Below are 17,421 nucleotides of genomic sequence, written 5' to 3'. Positions count from 1 at the left end.
TGCGGCCGCCGTTGCCGCCGCCTCCGCCGCCGCCGCCACCGGGGAAGGATGGAAAAGTGTGTGCTCCTTCCGGAGTCAAACCTGGAGGTGGGCTGCTCGTAAACACGTGATCGGTGCACCGAGCGAGCAGAGACGTCCCGCTGCAGATTTGAACCCGGAGCTCAGCCGCTTCGCTAGGGCTTTCCCCGGAAAGATGGAGACGCCCCAAGAGGTGGTTTAGGGAGTCCTGCTGAGCGAGCACGAAGTGCCGCCGGAAGGATGGAGTGGAGACAGAGGAGTGGAGGACCTGAAACAGTGGTCAGTGCTGAGAGATGTCACCAAGTAGGACAGGCCCCGAGGGTCAGCAAAACCAGCGTGAGGAAATAGCAATTTAAGTCACCTGGAGAGAGGGCAAGACTCAACATGATGTTCAATATTTACTTGCTTTGGAGCCAGTCTTTAATGGAGAAGTAAGTGAAATATAAAAAATACCTTGCAGAGAGAAGCCTATGATGGAAAGTGCTCAAATCTGGATTCAGTCAAATCTAGAAAGTAGTGGAACATTCATTCTACTCAGGTTTTAGCTGAGAGGTTGGTTGTCGTCTTTAATTCTCATGGGATCCAACATCCGCTTCTGGCTTCCATGGGCATGGGGGATACATATGGCGCACAGATATAAATACAGGTGAAACATGCATGCACATAAAAATAAACATTTTCAAAAAGAATATGAGTCGTGTTAAAAAGGAGGTTAAAAAGTTCTCAAAATTATTAGTCCCAGTTGTTCTTTGATGGATTTGTACAGAAACCTGCAAAGACAGGTCTGAAATGATCTTACTGAAAGGTTTACAACAAGCCCCCACGGTCAGGCGTGTTTGCATATGCCCGACGGACGGACACTTCTGCCAGGTCCAGGTCAGGATAGCCATTTCCGGGTCAGGGCATCTCGCGTGACCAAGATCCGTGACGTTCCATTGGCTATGTAGGTGCGCAACGTGGCCATGTGATCTACGCGCTTGCGTGTAGTAGTGACGCTGATCTGTCCACGCCCAGTCTTTAAAATCCGGCGCCATGTTCCCGGTTTCTTCTTCTTCTTCTTCCTCCTCCTTCTCCACACACGTGTTTCCTGCAGGCCTGTTCACTCTCTGTCCCTTTATCTTTAATAAAACTCTTGTTAGCGGATTCTGTCGTGTTTCGTGGCATTTCCTTGCAGGGTAAGAACACAACGCAGCCAAAAAACTAACATTTTGGTGCCGAAACCGAGCGGGCGCTTCCGGGCGCCCTGTGCCTGGAAACCTGTAAACCGGGGACAGCAACACTCTGCTCCGTACGCGACAGACCGCTCTCCATTTTGCCTGACCGCAAAAATTCCATGCAACACCGCTTTCTCCGATTGGTGAGTCCCCCCCATTTTTCGGCCACTGTAAACAGTTTCCTGAATCTGTGAGAACAACCGGTACCTCACAAGTATTCTTGAGACCGGGGGAACCCCCGGCCACGGTCTTCATTGGCTACGGTCGGCCCCTATCGCAGGCCTGAGATTTCTAGCCCTCTCCCACGTCTGCAGCCTGAGATATTTCTCGAGTTGGGACCACCACCGTTGGGTGCGTCCTGGGGGCCACGTGGGGCCGACACGTTCATCCGACTTGACGAAGCGGCAGACGCTGTCCGGATTCCCGGGGAATCCTTTCCTCACATGGCAGGGGCCCCCGCTTCTGTGGCTGACGAGCCAAGGAGCGGCTTGTGCCCGGGATCCGTCCTTGGCCTTGGGGACGGACGCCTGGGGCCTTGGCTCCAGATCAAGTTTGTTTTTTTATCTTTTTTATTTTTCTGCCTCTCCGCTGCAGACATGGGAAACAAGGCTTCCAACCCTGTTAGTCCTCTCCGTTAGGCTGTCTTGTTGAAGCTTTAAAACCTCTCAGTTTAATGCCTTACATAAAGATTCCTAAGCTAACTCGTCTATGTTCTAAAAAATGGCCAAAGTATGCTTTAGAAAACAACAGAAATGGCCGCCGAGCGGCTCCTTAGATCCCGATATTTTACGGGAGTTATCTAATTACTGTCAGCGCTCAGGCAGATGGAAAGAGTTGCCCTATGTCATAACGTTTTTCTTTCTCAGTGCTAAACCGTCTCTTCTGGATTCCTTCTCTCCTGCTCATATGCTCCTGGCTATGCCTGAACCGGAGGATTCTCTGACTCCGGAATCTCTGACTCTAGATCCTGCTAACGAACCTCCACCTATTTGACCTCCAGCTCCAACTCCTAGAAAACCATTCCTTCCGCTCCCCTTCCAGATTCTTCTTTTTCTAAAGCTGCTCCTTCCTCGGCAGCGGCCGGTTCCAAAGGCCCTGCCCTAGCTCCAAACTTCACTCCTCCTACCACCCGCTCTCGGGCTGCTAAATTGTCGGATTCCAGCCATCCAAAACCTTCCACTGTTCTCCCTTTGCGAGAGGTGGCTGGTGTGGATGGACTGATTAAAGTTCATGTTCCATTCTCTCTAGCAGAACTCTCTCAGATAGAAAGTAAGCTGGGTTCTTATACTTCTAATTCTGCTGCCTTTATTAAACAGTTTCAATATATAACTCAATCTTATAGTCTTACCTTTCATGATATATTCATGATACTTTCTAATACCTTACTTCCTGAGATGCGCAGGCGGGTTTGGGAGCAGGCTAGGATTCATGCAGAAGAAATTCATCAAACTAACCTCTCACACCCTCCAGGAGCTGAGGTGGTTCCTGACCGAGAGCCACACTGGGATTATAACACCAAGCGTGGCTGTCTAGCCAGAGATAGGTTTATTACCTGTCTCCTGACAGGTCTCCGTAAGGCTGCCCTAAAACCAGTAAACTATGAAAAACTAAAAATGGTTAGTCAAGATAAGGACGAAAATCCATCTCATTTCCTAGAGCGGCTCACCAAGGCTCTACTTCAGTTCACTAGCTTAGACCCAGAGAGCCCTGAGGGCAGGCAGCTGCTAATAACCCAGTTTGTCTCACAGAGCTTCCCTAACATTAGGGATAAACTTAAACGTTTGGAGAACGGCCCTCTAACTCCACAGGCAGATGTGCTGGTGATAGCGTTTAAGGTGTTCCATGGTAGAGATGAAAAAGCTCATAAAAGGAGCTGCCAGATGCTGGCAAGCACTGCCCAACCGGCTCCCCGAAAGCCGTCTGGTCCCTGCTTCAAGTGTGGGAGAGAAGGCCATTGGGCCCAGGCTTGCACCACCGGCCCACGAAGGGCACCGACAAAGCCTTGTCCAAAGTGTTGCCAAAAGGGTCACTGGTCAGCTGACTGTCCTAATGTCCCAAGCGACATAGGAATGCCAGATGAAGACCACCCTCCAGCTGACTTTGTAGGCTTGGCTTACAGCTAGGACTGCTGCTGCCTGGTTTCCGCCCTGGCCACTCCCATCTCACACAGGGAACCTAGGGTAATTATAAAGGTCAATGGGCGGCCCCATCTCGTTCCTTTTGGACACCGGAGCTACCTACTCTGTCCTGAGAGAGTTTTGGAGGCCCACCTCTCCTGCTCGTCTCCCTATTGTCGGGGTTGGGGGACAGCCTTATCTACCTCATCAGACACCACCACTCAGTTGCATTTTCAGAGGCATCCCTCTCTCACACACACGTTCTTAGTGGTGCCAAGCTGCCCTGTACCTTTAATGGGGAGGGATCTTCTAGCTAAGGTAGGAGCGTCCATTTCTTTGGCTCCACACATTCGCCTCATCCCAGACGCGCCAGCAGCTCCTTTACTTCTCCTCCTAGCCACTCACTCTTCTGACTCTAACAATTCCTTTCCCCTACCAGTCTCTCAGGTAGACACAGTCTCTCAGGTAGACACACAGAGCCGGAGGCAAAAAGGACCATCAAAAATATCCAGGCGGTAAGGAATAATGTAATACAATAATCTATCATTGTTCAATACTCACCAACTGATCACCTGCGTTTCCTAAATGCTAACCTAATAAGGGAAACCGGTGCCTTAAATAAACTAGCTCTAATAAGGCTTGTCTCAGATAAAAATTAAGCAGAGTACTAAGGCCAGATCTACCTCAGGTAAATATCACATGTCTCTATCTAGACAGGCCAGATCAACCTCAGACAAATGCCAACTCCAAAATAAAATAATAATGATTCTTTCTCTCTAAGCCTTTTCTATGTCAACAGTATCTTGTCAAACAGAAGGTTCTTAGCCACAGCACGGAGGGTTCCCAGCCACAGCACGGATGGACAGCCGCAGAACGAGGGGACGGCAGAACTTCATTCCAGGACCTGCCCACCAACATCCCAGGACTTCACAAGATACCCTCTCATCCCCCTGCCCCCCAAGAGCCAACCAACGCCCACTATTCAGCTGGAAGCAGTCTTTGAGAGAAACGTCGCCCCCATACCCCGGCAACCACAATTTTTTTCTTTTTTAAAAAAGGAAGAGTCAGGGATGAAAGGTTTACAACAAGCCCCCACGGTCAGGCGTGTTTGCATATGCCCGACGGACACTTCTGCCAGGTCCAGGTCAGGATAGCCATTTCCGGGTTAGGGCATCTCGCGTGACCAAGATCCGTGACGTTCCATTGGCTATGTAGGCGCGCAACGTGGCCATGTGATCTACGCGCTTGCGTGTAGTAGTGACGCTGATCTGTCCACGCCCAGCCTTTAAAATTCGGCGCCATGTTCCCGGTTTCTTCTTCTTCCTCTTCCTCCTTCTTCTCCACACACGTGTTTCCCGCAGGCCTGTTCACTCTCTGTCCCTTTAATAAAACTCTTGTTAGCGGATTCTGTCGTGTTTCGTGGCATTTCCTTGCAGGGTAAGCACACAACGCAGCCGAAAAACTAACACTTACCAGTCTGAAATTTTCCTTAGTCTTCTTTAAATCAAAAAGATTTGGGGCTGGAGAGACGACTTGGATGGCTTACCACCTTTAATTCCAACTTCGGAGAATCTGAAACATCTGGCTTCCATGAAGACCTGCACTCTCCAGCACACAACAGACACACATACACAGACTTAAATAAGAACAAAAGTAATCATTTTTAAATAATATTTTATTCCTATTTTAGAGGTAGACTCCAAGTCCATCAGTTGCACATAAAACTAATAACTGGAACCTCTAAATTCTGAGACTTTTCAAGAAAAAAAAACTAAGAATACAAGGTATACTTTTTTTTTTTGATGTTTTTGAGACAGGGTTTCTCTGTAGTTTTGGTGCCTGTCCTGGATCTTGCTCTATAGTCGAGGCTGGCTCCTGAGTGCTGGGATTAAAGGCATGTGCCACTGCTGACCGGCCTCTTTTTCTGGTTTTTTGAGACAGGGTTTCTCTGTGTAGCTTTGGAGCCTGTCCTGGAACTCACTCTGTAGATCAGGTTGGCCTTGAACTCACAGAGTTCCACCTGCCTCTGCCTCTCTAGTGTTGGGATTAAAGGTGTGTGCCACCATCGCCTGGCCAGGTTTTTTTTTCAAGACAGGGTTCCTAGTTGTCCTGAAACTCACTTTGTAGACCAGGCTGTCCTTGAATTCACAGAGATCTGCCTGCCTCTTCCTCCCAAGTGCTGGGATTAAAGGCGTGCACTGCCACTGCCCAGCAAGTTTATCTTTTTTTTTAAAGATTTATTTTATGTGTATGAGTAGATTGCCTGCATGTTTATAGTATATCACCTGTATGCTGTGCCTTTAGAGGTCAGAAGAGAGTGTTGGCCCCCTAGAACTGAAGTTACAAACTGTTAACAGGTTGTGAGCTAGCATGTGGGTGCTGGAACCTGAACCCAGGTCCTCTGCAAAACAGCCAGTAACCTTAACTTCTGGGCCATTGCTCCAGCTCCTGAAAGCCAAGTTCAAATAGAGACAGTAAACATTATCTGAAAGTAGGATATGAAATAGAGGGAATAAGATTTTTAGAAAAAAAAATGCTAGGCAGTAGTGGCACTCGCCTTTAATCTCAGCTCCAGGAGACAGAGGCAGGTAAATCTCTGTGAGTTCAAGGCCAGCCTGGTCTACATAGTTCCTGGACAGCTAGGGCTACAGAGAGAAACCCTGTCTCAGAAAAAGACCTAAGGTTTTTTGTTTTGTTTTGTCTTGTTTTTTTTGGTTTTTTTTTGTTTTGTTTTTGTTTTTTATTTTGTTTTGGTTTTTCGAGACAGGGTTTCTCTGTGTAGCTTTGGAACCTATCCTGGAACTCCCTCTGTAAACCAGGCTGGCCTTGAACTCACAGAGATCCGCCTGTCTCTGCCACTCCACTGCTGGGATTAAAGGCGTGCACCACCACCAACCAGCTAAGACCTAAGTTTTTAAAATGCTCTGAGATTCACAGAGAAATTGAACAGAAAATACATTCAGAACACTTCTGATCCCAGCACTTGGGAGTTGGAGACAGGAACATAAGGCGGTTGGAGACCCTTGCGTGCGTGCGTGCACACAACCTCCCCTGTCTACATTTAACAGCATGGCAGGCACTGTTGTTATTCGTTACTGTTGCTGTTGGGGAACCTACAATGACACCATAGCAACAGCACCAAAATGTGATTAACACTACAATGACACCATAGCAACAGCACCAAAGTGTGATTGACACAAGGGCTCATTCCTGGTGTATGTTCCATAGGTTTTGACAAACATAAAATGGATTGTACCCATCAATACAAAATCATACAGAATAGTTTCCTTGTCCTAACAATCCTATGCTCTCCTAAAAATCACTGCCCTCTCCATCAACCCCTCCAAACCGCACGTGAAGCCGTCCCCTACCACACTGAAATGCTGACTGACTTGATCTTGTACAGGTCTTATACAGGCAATCACAGCTGCTTCCAAGTCGTGAGTGCAGTGTATCCAGAACAAGGTTTCTCAGCATTCCCAGCCCCCCTCTCTGGCTCTCTAATCTTTCCACCCCCTATTCTGAGATGTACCCTGAGACTTGGGGGAGGAGAAAATGTGAAATTGGTACCCCATTTATGGCTAAGCACTCCACAGATACTTACTCTCTACACCTTCAACAGTTGTGAATCTGTATGAAGCCCCATACTCAGTAAAAAAAAAAAAAAAAGAAGAAGCTTCTCTGACAAGTACTGAGAGCAGCACTAATCCATGGGTATAAAGATAAGGTAGATTTATATTATTTCCATTTAGCAAAATAATAATAGTAAGTTCTGCCTAACAGCTGATGACTTCCCCAGTAATGGATTCTTAGTCCAATTTATAGTACTAGGCATGAGTTTCCTTCTGTGGAACATGATAAGCATTTTTGTATCCCTAGTAGTAGGTTTCTCTGCTGACACAATAAGCCAAATCAAAAAAGCCCAGGTTTGAGCCGGGCGGTGGTGGCGCACGCCTTTAATCCCAGCACTCGGGAGGCAGAGCCAGGCGGATCTCTGTGAGTTCGAGGCCAGCCTGGTCTCCAAAGCGAGTTCCAGGAAAGGCGCAAAGCTACACAGAGAAACCCTGTCTCGAAAAACCAAAAAAAAAAAAAAAAAAGCCCAGGTTTAATGAGCAAAATGCCCCTAGATGACTCTCAAGCCCCCCAGAAGTGAAGCAGGGGAGGGAGGAGAAATCATATGGCAGGTCCAGGGGCCGGAGCTTAAATACCTTGTGGATGTGGTCATGAGCAGCTCCAGAGGAGGAGCTGCCACTTGTCAGGCTTTCTGAGAGGCGGGGTTTGGAATGGGGGACCAAAGTGGAACTTCCAACTGAACATCCCAACCTTTTGGATATAGGGGCACCGGTTCAAGTCTGGCTACTTCTGGTTGGCATGGGACAATGTGGGGAGGGGGAGTTGGGTGTCAATGGGCTCATGCTCAATGGGAGATGTGGATGAAAAAGCATTGGGTTAACTGCCATCCTGGAGACCTCAGGGATCTGTTCCTTGAGGAAGTGGAGGAGGCAAATTGCTAGGAGAAAAATAGACTATTTACCACCGGCCCCATGAAGAGGGCCAGCCATGGGAAGAGAGAAGACTGCCAGAAAGAATGAACCGGAGGTGTGCCCTGGTTGTGCAGACGAGCCAAGGGTGAATGACAGACGTGCATGAGCAAGACACAGGAGCAGATGTGTCCTTCTTTGGGACATTTTGAAAAACTGGAGGGTGGAGGGTCCCTGTTGCTGGACAGACCATTTACCCTGGACAGGTGCCCGTTTGAGCCTGAAGAGATGGTAGCAGCACTGATGTCCCAGGAGCTTCCACCTGAGCAGAGCAGGCCCAAAGTCAATCAGAAAACAACTGGTGATCCTGTAACAGTTACACCATTATTACACCCATGGGCATATCTTGCCAGACAGGTCATTATTAGAGTTTGCAGGGCTCACAGCTAGGTAAGACTATTAGTTGTTCTTCCCTAGCAGACTATATAGCACCTCCGAGTAGTAGGAAAGCTACCTGGATGGGAAGAAGTCTGCCAGCCAGTAACAGATTTTTTTATTTTTCCGTGGCTTGTGACCAAAATTGTCTTCTGCAATAGGGTCTTATTTATCATCAAATCTGGCAGGCATCTAAGAGATCGCTCTGTATTGTTTCAGGGATCTCTAAAGCAGCTCTGTAATTTTGTATAAATATTTTTAATATCACTGTATTCTTTTTGTTCATTAAACTTCAACTTTGACTCCCTCAGGAATATGAATTTTAAAAAGAATTTGAAATCGATGTTCTATATACTATCAACAAACATCCAATCAGAAAAACATTTCCCTTTAGTCATTTCAATCTGAGAATCTGAAATACACACACACACACACACACACACACACACACACACACACACACACACGTTTCAAATGTATTGGAGGAGCTAATTAAAAGCCAAAAGAAAGTTCCCAGTGTGGTGATGCATACCTGTAAATCCAGCACTCAGAAGGTAGAGGCAGAAAGAGCACAGGTTCAAGACCAGCCTGGGCTACAAGATCTTACCTCAGACAAAGGAAACAGACAAAAGGCAAAAAGATAACACAACTCATCCTGGACTGTGTAAGTATAGGATACTGCTCCCGACCTTCAGACTGATGGACTGACAGTAGTTTTGCTCCTGGTCAGCTGCTAGTCTGCTCTTGCTTAGAACATTCGCCACCAGTAGGCAGGAAGCCAGGGGCCATTTTCCAGCTGACACTGTCCCTAAAGGTAGCAATACCCAAAGCCGTCAGAATCTGCCCTCTAGGCATGGTGACTCACACCTGTAATCCTAACATTTGGGAAGCTAAAATGATAGAATTGCTGTAAGTCAAAGGCCAGTAGGGGTTACAGAGTGAAACACTGTCTCAAACTACAAAGAACCCACAAACTACAAGCTGTATGCACGTCTTGTAGTCTCAGATGGAGTCTGGAGGCAGAAGTGAGCGCTGCTGCTCCTGCAGCTGTTGAACCCCATCCTGGGGATGGAGGCTCCTGGTGGACTGTAAAGCCATCATATGAGAGGACCTTGGGTTCAGTTCCTGGGAACCACACAAGCAAAAATCTTCCTGGGAGCAGGAAGCTGGGCTCATTCATTACCAATACTACTTCAGCCAAGGCTGTTCCACAGTGAAACCCTGTCTCAAAAAAACAAACAACAAAAACAACAAAAGTCTCTTAAAATACTAGATCTAAGCCGGGCGGTGATGGCACACGCCTTTAATCCCAGCACTCGGGAGGCAGAGCCAGGCAGATCTCTGTGAGTTCGAGGCCAACCTGGACTACCAAGTGAGTTCCAGGAAAGGCACAAAGCTACACAGAGAAACCCTGTCTTGAAAAACCAAAAAAAAAAAAAAAAAAAAAAACCTAGATCTATAGATCCCCTGTTCAGTTTCTCGGAAAATTCTGCTTCAACCAGTTTCAGTGTTTTGTTTTGTTTTATTTTGTTTTGTTTTGTTTTTGTTTTGTTTTCCCAAGACAGAATTTCTCTGTGTAACAGTCCTAGCAGTCCTGGAACTTGCTTTGTAGACCAGGTTGGCCTCGAACTCACAGAGATCTGCCTGCCTCCGCCTCCCAAGTGCTGGGATTAAAGGCATGTGCTGCTACCACCCGGCCTTTTTTTTTTTTTTTTCCTCAAGTTTGTATTTGTGAGACTCATCCCCCTCATCCCCTCTTCGCAGTTCCATCCATCCATTCAGTTGCTCATGGGCCTGTGGATTGACTCCATCCAGAGCTCTAAACTGCCTTAGTAGACAGCAGCCAGTAGGTGGAACCAAAACATCTCGTATAGAACTGTTAACCACAATAACTGCAGAGTTTGGGATTTATGCAATTCCTGGAGTTTTCCTTGGCCTGTAAGAGCAGATAGCTTTGTTAGACAGGAATTTTTACATTTCCAAGTTCAACACCACTTTCCTCAATACATTTGAAGTGTTTCTTGATAACCAAAGAATTTTGGTAGAAGTCAGCGGTGGTAGGGGAGAGTACTGACCACCTACCTGGAGGGGCCCAAGACTCCATCCTTTTGCCAGGACCCCAGTTAGGCTGTCATTCTGGTGGATGTTGATGTAGCCATGTTTTTAGTAGACATATTTTCTTGCTCCAACACCAAGGGGCCAGGTGACGCCTACTCACCCAGGGGTTTACAATTAGGCAGGATCTCTGTGCTTGGGGACCCTGAGTATCTGCTAATGGAGGAGTAAGCCTGCCCATGCTTATGTTCAGGCTACTGTTCTCTGCAAGAGATACCATGTTGCCCTTGCTTATGGGAAACACACTATTAGTCCCAAGGCAGCTTATTATGCCCTCCTTTGGGACTGAAGACTGAACTGAGGCTCATGCATGCTAAACAAACGCTGTACCACTGAGCTGCATCCCCTTGTCTTCTTGGAGTGAAGTCTCACCACTTTGCCCAGGCTGTCCTCGAACTTGTTCGGCAGCACAGGTAGGCCTTCTTTGAACTTTTGCTCCCCTTGCCTCGGCCTCCCAAGTGGCTGAGATTACATGCTTTTGTTACCAGCTTTGCTATCCTTTGCTGATTCATGAAGTATGTTAGCTGACAGTGAGTTAAAGTTCACATATTTTTTTCTGCTCTAGGTCAGTTTAAATAACACATTTTTTGTTCATTTGTTTTTTCAAGACAGGGGTTCTCTGTGTAGCTTTGGAGCCTGTCCTGGAACTCGCTCTGTAGACCAGGCTAGCCTCGAACTCACAGAGACCCACCTGAATCTGCCTCCCGAGTGCTGGGATTAAATGTGTGCACCGCCACCACCACCACCACCACCTGGCTTAATTTTTTTTTTTTTTTTGTAGATAACATCCATAAAATTAGGTATGGTTAAGGCCTTTAGTAGAAATGTATAGGTAAATTTTCTTTAAAAAAAAATTGTTTTGCACATCTTAATCCCAGTCCTTGGGAGGCAGAGGCAGGCGGATCTCTGTGAGTTCGAAGCCAGCCTGGTCGAGTCCTAGAACAGACTCCAAAGCTACACAGAGAAACCCTGTCTTTGGGAAAAAAAAAAACCCAAAATTATTTTGGATATGGGGCCTCTACTTTGCTACGCGTTTGTATGTGGCTTTGAACTTTTGACCCACATCTCAAGTACCAGGACTACAAATGTGCACCACCACACCTAGTTTCTACAGTGCGGGGAATCAAATCCAAGGCTTTGTGCATGCTAGGCAAACACCGTGCCAACTGAGGGGCAGCCCCAGTGCTCGGATTGGTTTTAACACTGCTGGGTTGGTTGGTTGGTTTTGTACATTGTGGCTGACATCGGCTGTGACATGGTGGGCTATGGCTGCTTCTCTAGGAGAACTGTCTGCCCTTCTCTTTGGGTTCCCACCACACAGAATCGGGCCGTTTTGACCATCCAGTGTTTGAGTGGGCAGTGGCTGGGCGCCCGCAGCAGCTGCATCTCTGTGGGATGATGACGTAGTGGATCATTTAGATTGGATGACGCACTCGGTTTCCGTTCCTGTGGTGTCTTCCTTGTTCTCCCACAGAGCCCCCGACAGAACTGCAGACTCAATTGGGCATCTCGGCAAAGGCCTGTTACTAGCGAGCTTCTTACGGTGGAAAGGGGTCACAGCACTGTCTCTACCAATTGTTGCTTGTCTGTCAGGAGACTGCTAAACATAACATATTGGGAACAGGGATTGAGACAAGAGACAGGAAACAGTCCTTTCTTCCTCATGGCCAGGAGGACAAGTGACCCTGTCCCAGGCCTTTGGCTCCCACCAGTCACTTTGATCAATCAATCACCGCAGGAACAAAGTCCTTCCGTTGAAAGGTTTGTGTGAAGACTAGGTCTCCAGCCTGTAAGGGCTGTGGCAGCCATACCCTGAGCTGCTGAGTGGTTAGCTTAAGGGTTCCCAGTACTTAAGGGTTCCAAGACAGCGACAGGAAGTCCCAGGAGGAGCTCCTTTAAGGAGAGTGATGAATACAGACACTTGTTCCTCCCACCAGAGAACTCTCCAGCAAAAGACCAGTAATTGTCTCTGAGCCCACAGGCAGCTAGTGGCTCAAGTTGGGAGAAACAGAAGAGCAGCATGGAAACTTCCCGGTCACCAAATGGGCCGTCAGGTGTCATGGGTCAGAGTCGTGGACAGTGAGAGAATTCACCTAAGTCACATCAGATCAGCAAAAGGTAAGTTTATTGGGCACACTGCAAAGCTGCGACCTCAGGGTGACACCAGAACAGCTCACCACAAGATGGACAGCAGCTGCTTCGATTTCAATTCCCACCGCCATGCAAATGAGGGCAGTTCTGATTGGTCAGTGTTTGATGCTAACACTTGGTTTACAGAATAGCCCCTCACAGCCGCTTCTTCCCCAACACCAAAGCAAGGGAAGCTCTGTAGAAGTAGGAAACACCCACAGGATAGGCAAAGGAGCCCTGCAGCGGGCTTTAATACCTTTCATACCAGCAGAGCCAGGCGGATCTCTGTGAGTTCGAGGCCAGCCTGGTCTACAGAGGGAGATCCAGGACAGGCACCAAAATGACACAGAGAAACCCTGTCTCGATAAAACAAAACAAAACAAAAAAATGGCAAAGAAAACACAGGAGCTTGTTCTTATGGGAGATTTGGCAGAGAAGAAAGAGATGAGCTCTGTAAGGGAGGAGATGGCCAGAGAGCATCCTTAAGGCTTCTGAAGTGAACCTAGGTCCTTAGGCAGGCTTCAGCCTGCAGCCCTGAGGATTTTCCTGGAATTCCTGTGAGACATTTGAGAGCTATTTTTCCTCATGCCTGAGGCAGCTGTCACGTGTGTGTTCTCGCTCCTGAGTTCTCATGAAGAGACTCTACCTCAGCCAGGAGCAGCCTGGAGAGTATGTTTTCCTTTCTGAATGAAGCAGAGTGGGAGACGGCGATGTGGATCCCTAGTAGCCAGGGCAGTAATGTGGGCAGAACAGAGGGAGATGGAGGAGGTTGATGGAAGAGCAGTATCCTTGTGTTGGTGCTGAAGGACTTGATTTCTTTCCTCTATAGGGATGGTTTGGGTTTCTAAAAGGGTATGGGAGGGTAGCTCAGAGGTTAAAAGTTCTTTCAGGGGACCTGAGTTCAGTTCCCAGCACCCAGGTTGGGCAGCACACAACTGTAAATCCAGTCCCATGGGAATCCGACACCTTTGGTCTCAACAAGCACCTCACCCCACCACCACACACATACATGCACATAATTAAAAATAATAAAAATTAATTTTTGAGCCAAAGTCTCACTGTATAGTTCTGTTAGCCTGGTACTTACTATGTACCTGGCTGGCCTCAAACACACAGAGATCTGCTTGCCTCCCAAGTGCTTGGATTAAAGGTACCACATCCAGCAATAATAATGAATCTTAAAAAAGGGTATTGGATAACTTGCTGTGGCCGAGAGTGAGAGAAAGGTAGATCTTCCCTGCTTACTTTTCCAAAGCTGTTATTCCCCGGGGTAGTTTGGATCACAGTTAAAAGTCACAGCAGAGCCTGGCAGTAGTAGATCACTCCTTTAATGCCAGCGCTCAGGAGACAGAGGCAGGCTGATCTCTGTGAGTTTGAGGTCACCCTGGTCTACAGAGCTAGTTCTAAGACAGCCAGGACTACACAGAGAAACCCTATCTCAAAAAAAAAAAACAAATAAACAAAAAAGTCACAGTCTAACTAGGTATGCTAGTGTGTACTACAGTCCCAGTACCCATAGGGAGAGGTAGGCTTGCAGGCCCAAGTCCACCCTGAGTGATACCCTGTCTCCAAAAACAGGGTCAGTAGTCATGTGATAGAACAGTGGTTAAGATCACAGCCTAGTTTTAATTAATCTATGAGTTTATTTTGCAATTCTGAGGGTCCAGTCTCAGGGAAGTCCTCTGCCATTGGTGTTTACCCCCAGACTCCCAACAGGTTTTGACAGGTAGAAGGGCCTCAGAGGCAGGCAGTAAAATAGTGTCTTAACTGAAGTCCTGGGCTCCTCAGACTGTAGATGGATTTTAGAGTTCTGCCTTCTAGTAAGGGACACAGTTGACTTTCTAGGAGTCTGTCATTTGAGTGCGAGTAAACTATTAACAACGCAGAGCTGACATGGATTTGGGGCAAGAAATCTGTGCAGCAGGACTTGGGGGCAGATGTGGCCCAATGGGAGGAAGCAGCCATTAACAAGACCAAGGATCAGGCTGTAGCAGTAATCTTAGAAGGTCTTATTAATAAAATCAAACCTGAAGCCAGTTATTGGGGTGAATGCTGGAAGATCAGAGAAGCAGAACCGGCCACAGCTAACCTCGCCTCACCAGTTCCTCAGCTGATCCTGTTTCCTCAGACTGGATGCCTCTGAGTCCTCATCCAGAATGAATCTCAGCTGAACTGCTGCTCGAAAGCCTGAAAGCTTAACCAGCCAAAATGCTTAACCAGCCAAATTCTTAACCAGCCAAATGCTTCTAGTTTCTGGTCCTCACGCCTTATATATCTTTCTGTTTTCTGACATCACTCCCTGGGATTAAAGGTGTGTGTCACCATGCCGGGCTGTTTCCAGTGTGGCCTTGAACTCACAGAGATCCAGAGGGATTTCTACCTCTGGAATGCTAGGATTAAAGGTGTGAGTGCCACCATTTTCTAGCCTTTGTATCTAGTGGCTGTTCTGTCTCTGACCCCAGATAAGTTTATTGGGGTGCACAATATTTTGGGGAACACAATACCACCACATCAGGCACTGTGTTAGGCCCTGGAGCTGCTGTGCACAGTGGTGACAGAGGATCCAAGCACCCGCTAAGCTGTGACCCTCAGGAAGAACAAACTGATAGAATCCCTGGCCACTCCCCCAGCTACATGACCACACATTCAGTAGCCAAGCAAGAGGCTTAGTCATTCCAGGGTCTTACATCCTACGTAACCTGTGAGCTGCATGGTCACGTAATTTTTGTGCAGCATGATCACATAATCGATGCGCATGCGTGGTATAGCTATGTAAGCCCATCTGCCCATGTGCAGGGGAATCCATAAAAAGTGGGTCATAGGGGCTGGAGAGATGGCTCAGTGGTTAAGAGCACCAACTGCTCTTCCAGAGGTCCTGAGTTCAAATCCCAGTAACCACATGGTGGCTCACAACCACTTGTAATGAGATCTGGTGCCCTCTTCTGGCCTGCAGGGACACATGCAGGCAGAACACTGTATACATAATAAATAAATAAATTAAAAAAAAAAAGCGGGTCATAGACTCCCTCACCTCTCTCTCCCTGCACAACCATTCCCATAGGCCTAAGCACTCCTCTCTGTTCCTTCTCTTAATAAACTCTTATAGTGGGTTTTGTTGTGCCTCGTGGCTTTTCTCAAACAGTAAACAGCGCCGCTTAATGAATAACACAGCACCGCATAATAACTAACACAAACACTTTGAGATATTTTATGTCAAGAATTCAGTATTGAAGACTGGGTATGATAAGTACTTTTTCCTATAATCCCAGCATTTGGGGGTGGGGGTGGGGGACAGTTAAGAGTCAAGTGCAAGTTCAAAGACTTCCAATCAAGGCCTTCTTCTCAGAAACAGCAGACAAAGAATTTAGTCCTTAAGTCACATAACTGAAAACAGTTAAGCATCTCTGTTTAGATTGGCTTGGCTCGGCCTTTGCCCTGTGCATACTGGGGGTGAATGTCATAGACAAGACAGCCCTAAGCACAAGACTGGACACCAGCTTTATCAAATAGACAGGGGACAGCAAGTCCAGACACGGGAAACAGCTGATGACAGCTGTAAGTAAACTAAAGGAAAGGTCGAAGGGAAGACTGACATCAGAAGGTCCTGTTAACACGTGTTGTTTTAAGGATCACTTTCTGTCCTATGTAAGCAAAGACAATATAGGCCTCTATGAACAGTGCTCGCCACCATCATGGCTAACATCCCCACCTCCACTCCCCTTGGCAACAGGGCAATTACTGTTCTCTAGATCTTCTGTTGTAATGGGACTTGTCATCCTGGGACCTGAAAAAGGAAATTGAGTTCTCAGATAATGCAATCACTACCTCAGGGCCTGGTTATTTGGGACATTTGATGTGTGACGTCAGAGTCTAGTGAGACAATATTTTTTTTGTAGGTCACTTCTAAGAATTAGTGTGAGATGAAAGAGGAAACTTTCTCAGCCCTGTGAGTTCCAGTGTTTGTGGTGGAGGGTTAATTCTCTCTCTGACATCTGAAAAAGAACATTTGCAATAACACAGTGGGGTAGGCTGAAGAAGACTTCCCAAATGTGTCTACATCCAAACCCCCAGAACCCACAGATAGGTTGCCTTATATGAAAAATGAACTTTGAAGAAATAAGATCTTGAGATAGAGATCCTGGTTTATTTGTGTGGGATGGATATAACAGTCCTTGTATGGGGATGAAGGAGGGTGGGGCATCGGATGAGGTGCTTGATGAAAAATAGAGATCGTAAAGATGATGCTGAAGGAGAACCCCCCCCCCAACAGTAGGGGTCTCCTCCACGACCCCAGATTAGACACAAATTATACCCAAACACCTATTTTCACAGAGATCCTTTATTAAGCGGGGACGCCGGGGGAGTTAAAGTGGTTGCTTCTGACTCAGGCAGAAAACAGCAGCAAATGACCTTGCAGATGTCATTTCTAAGAGGAGGAAAAAGGGGAGGTCTGTGTTAGAATGGGCTAGGACGGGGCGGTAAAAGGGCAAGGGGACAAGGGAAAGGGATATTTGTTCCGGGGGGACAGAGGACTGCCTCTGGATAGAGGGAGACAGATGTGACACATAAGCAAATGGACGTTGATAAAGGTGAATGTGGAAACCTGTTAGAATGAGGTGTTCAATTTTAATTGGGTATGTTAAGTGAGCCAAAGGGGACTTTCGATAGCTGGACTTTGGTAGTCAGCCTCAGGAAGAGGAAGTGGCCAAATAAGGGACTAGGGAATAGGCTTTAGTAGCTAGCTTTAGGAATGCAATCTAACAGATTTTAGCAAGGCAGAGGGAATGGGGGAGAAGGGCAAGGCCTGCCAGAGTCACATGCTCAAGTGGGCTAGTGTCCCTTCAGGGGCCATGAGCCAAGGAGTGTGGTCTGTCTCTAGATGCTGGAAGAGAGGAAGGTGGCTGGGAGGCC

At 47.3% G+C, this 17,421-nt stretch overlaps 1 long non-coding RNA gene across 1 annotated transcript; it reads left to right on the top strand.

Annotated features, from left to right (window-relative positions):
• The first annotated feature begins 28 nt into the window (after positions 1-28).
• LOC128112936 (uncharacterized) lies at positions 29-4,754 on the top strand. Its single transcript, XR_008219232.1, has 2 exons — positions 29-449; positions 4,131-4,754. It is a non-coding gene; the product is annotated as an uncharacterized LOC128112936 (long non-coding RNA).
• Positions 4,755-17,421: the final 12,667 nt, after the last annotated feature.

Source organism: Peromyscus californicus, unplaced genomic scaffold, assembly GCF_007827085.1.
Source record: "Peromyscus californicus insignis strain IS unplaced genomic scaffold, ASM782708v3 Scaffold_17__1_contigs__length_78620276, whole genome shotgun sequence".
NCBI classification, from domain to species: domain Eukaryota; kingdom Metazoa; phylum Chordata; class Mammalia; order Rodentia; family Cricetidae; genus Peromyscus; species Peromyscus californicus.
Note: the sequence above shows the minus strand (reverse complement) of the source record. Positions and strands in the feature narration are given on the sequence as shown.